The following is a 4,170-nucleotide window of genomic DNA, read 5'->3' as shown; positions in this document are numbered from 1 at the left end:
GTTTTTTAAGCAATGTTTTTCTCATACATTTTTTTTCTTTTCACATGTTACCTATCTAACACCCAAAGTAATTTTCACATTAAGATTAAAAATATTTTTATGCATTAGAAAATTTTCAAATTTCACAAATTAAATGTTTGTGAATTTTGGAAACGGTCCCTTATATACACTTTCTTCAATATATGACATGTGAGTATCCAATTCAGAATGTCCCTCTAGTGGTTTTCTCAGCCATTTTAAAATGTTGGGAGGTCCTCTCATTCTTTCAAACCAATATTTCAAGCAGGTAGGTTGTATATTTAGTCTGCTCCAAATTTCATATTTTTTTAGACCTAAATACAGCTTTGTTTTGAATTTCGCGCAAAGCTACACGAGGGCTACCTGCACTAACCGTTCCCATTTTAACATTGTAATACTAGAGGTAAGGAAGCTTGTCATCACAACCTACCGCCCACTCTTGAGATACTCTTTTACCAACGAATAGCAGTATATAAAGCCCCACGGCTGAAAGGACGAGCATGTTTGGTGGGACGGGGATTCGAACCCGCGACCCTCAGATTGGGAGTCAAGCATCCTAACCACCTGGTCTGCTCTACAAACTCACTCACTGTCTTTCTTGTTTCAAGTAATTCCCAATTTCTTTGCCCTCTGTGACACTATACATGCCATTCCACAATTACATTTACCATTGTCAATCGTGCACACACTAAATTTTAGACAGTATACATTCTGCTCCACAAGCACGTCTGCTATATTTCTTATGTAACGTGCAGTGCAGGATGTTACTAGATATGCCTGCTACCCTCTTTGTTAATATGTTGTTTTTCAAAATCATTGTTGTTTTTTGGTGTTATCAATTTCTAAGCCGAGGTCGCTCGACTAACGCGTTAACTTTACCTGATTTGAAAGTATGCAAGATGTGGGTTCACCAATTGGCAATTAACTGACTTCTTTTATAGGGAAGATAGCACGTGAAGTTATCTTTCCTGATGGTGAATCGGATGAAGTTCAGGGGCATCCACGCCTTAAAACTTCATTCTCAGTGTACACACATCTCGTGTGCAAATATTGCTTTTTTGTGTGTGTTTTGCTTTTGCATAAAAAGTCATGTTTGTCCCTGTAAAGTATAATGATCAGGATACACAAGGACTTGGCCGATTTAAAGGATATTCAGGATTTCACAACAATGTTTAGATTTTTTAATGTTGTAGCTTTAAACTTCTTTGATTTTGGTTTGATATTAAATTCTAACTTTTACTTCTACTCTGCGAAGTAAAGCGTGAGTTTTAGTGAAAAGTTTCGAGCATTTTTATTTAATTTTACCTTTTAGATAACGTTCCAAACTCATGTTTAAACTTGGGTTTGGTTTAACCCAATGTTAGTAGTTTTATTTTCACATGGTATTTAAACTCATCTGGTGGTTTTACGCTTATTCTTATTTTCGGGTTTAGTTTAACTTACAGGAGGAGGAACACAATGAAGTGGTAAGAACTCATTCAGTAAGGTCTTCATTTGCTGTTAACGGTTTAAAACCCATCACTTGCCCGTGTGTATAATCGTATTGCGAACTTGCAAGACTATCGATGTTCGAGCTATTTTTCTCGACTACTTAGTTATAAGTAGGAAGACAATTTTTTCCGTAGTTCAGTATTCTTCGAGCTTCCAATTAGAAGGCCTAACTGACTGCTCTGCTGAAAAACAGTTTTACCGGGAGTATTCCTTATTATGTGCACTGTGTGTGACACCCTGCACCCACACACATTCCTGCTATCCTTCTTGTTTAAGATGTCTCCCGGTTTGTATACACTTTGTGACACCCTGTGTTTACATACATTTCTGCTATCCTTCTTGTGTAAGGTGTCTCCTGGTTTGTGTACACTCTGTGACACACTGTGTCTACATACATTCCTTCTGTCCTTCTTGTGTAAAGTTTCTCCCGGTTTCTGTACACTTTGTAACACACTGTGTCTACATACATTCCTGCTGTCCTTCTTGTGTAAAGTTTCTCCCGGTTTCTGCACACTCTGTGATAGTTAACTCTTTATGCAGCCCCAATTTCTTTGTACATAAGATGGTCACTTTTATTTTTATCATATTAAAACCAAAGATTCTTTTGTATTATATAGTCAACATTTTCTGATATGTGTGATACAAACTTTTTTAATCTAAAGCGCACATATTTCTTTACTATAGTGGTACTTAACCACTCGTAATCATTGAAAGTCTGTCATCAAATCACAAACTATTTGGTAATATGTAAATGTAGATGGAAATTAAACCTTTACCCTTTTTTTACTATAACATACACATTTGGGCCTTAGGGTTAATAAGTACATATCCTACCGTTATTTGTTATTTGTGCTGTGCCCCCCCCCCCCATAACTATCGATACTAGCCACTGAGCCACTTGGAGGGGGGGGGGCGTGAAAGAAATGGAACTATATAACTTTAAGAAACCAAAAAAAAAGTATCTACATTTCATTCTAGTAATGGTATAATTGTTCGGACTACTTTTTTCGTCGAGAATAACAGTCTGAATAATTATACCATTAGTAATGCTAACTCAGTCATTCCGCGAAAATATACATTTCGTCTATTTGATATTATAAAACGTGAAATCTTAATTCTTGGATTGGATTTTTTTAATGAATATTTATATATATTTATAAACAGTTGAATTTAAAGAAGTTTTCCATGTAAGTACTAATGTTGAAAGGGTCAATAATTATTATTTTACTTGTATTTGTCCTTCATAGAATGGCTTTAAACTATAACTTTAAGCAACATATGTATATTCATAATAAAATAAAAATATATGAAAATAAAACATTGCTCTCAATAAAATATTAAAAATATTCATTTTATTTTATTATCTTTAAAAAGCTATATTTATCGTGTGAAATCCATGTAGTATTTAAATATATATTTTATTCAATTCAAATGCATAAAATATAATAATAACACACTAGCATAATAATACACAAACAATTAAAGAATTAAAAATATATAAAATTATTCGTTTCGACAGACCAAGCTCGTCATTGTCAAAACTATTCTAAGCGTCTTGTAAGTTCAGGTATCGAAGGGTCAGAGTTCGCTAACGGTAGTAGAACTAATATGAAAGAAACAACTTCCAGATAGGGTTGTTTTCAAATTCCATTTCATTACTGAGCATGTTTTTCTCTATTTTCAAATATTTCTATCGATTTTCTTGTGTTAATGAAATAATTTTGGTTCTGTAATGATATATGATTGATCGAAATTATTTTGTTGTCAATTGTGTTAACGTTAAAGAACATTTCTCAACTTCCTTCCGACAAGGCCAGGTGGTTAGGGCGCTCGACTTATAATCTGCTAGTCGCGGGTTCGAATCCCCGTCCCACCAAATAATGATGGCCCTTTTAGCAGCGGGGGCGTTATAATGGAACGGTCAATCCCACTATTCGTTGGTAAAAAAGTTGGCGGTGGGTGGTGATGACAACAATCCAATTTCTAGATCTTATTACAAATATTTTGCATATTTTACTATTAGTTAACAACATTAATTCAGGATATGTTTTACTCTACTTGAATTTACTTTCACACTTTACTTAACTAAAGTATCCTGCTTTCACAAAATCATCTCCCTGATTGGATGGTTTGTACTGAATTTCGCGCAAACCTACACGAAGGCTATCTGTGCTAGCCGTCCCTAAGTTAGCAGTAATAGACTAAAGGGGAGGTATCTAATCAATACTACTCACCTCCAACTCTTGGGCTACTCGTTTACCAACGAATAGTGGGATTGACCGTCAGAGAATAACGTCCCCACGGCAGAAAAGGCGAGCATCTTCGAATATTCGAACCCACTACCCACAGATTGCGAGTCGATCGCCCTAATCACTACGCCGTGCCAGGCCTCAGTGTGTTTGAACTTTATGAAATTGCTTCTTATAAAATTCTGGAATATATCCTGATTTTTAGTATATATATATGTGTGTGTGTGTGTGTGTGTATCATATTTCATTACTTTAGAGATACATTTACTAGATTTTAAAGATCTAATATATTTACAAAAGTTATGTTTAGTTATATTTACAGGATTGAAATTTTTGATCTTGCATGTCTGTCATTATATGCCCCCCCGCCACCCCCCGCGCCTCCTGCGCGAGCTCAAGTCGGTGCCGTCCT

Source organism: Limulus polyphemus, unplaced genomic scaffold (genome assembly GCF_000517525.1).
Source record: "Limulus polyphemus unplaced genomic scaffold, Limulus_polyphemus-2.1.2 Scaffold2732, whole genome shotgun sequence".
NCBI lineage: Eukaryota > Metazoa > Arthropoda > Merostomata > Xiphosura > Limulidae > Limulus > Limulus polyphemus.
The sequence above is the reverse complement of the archived record's forward strand: the minus strand, read 5'-3'. Positions refer to the sequence as shown.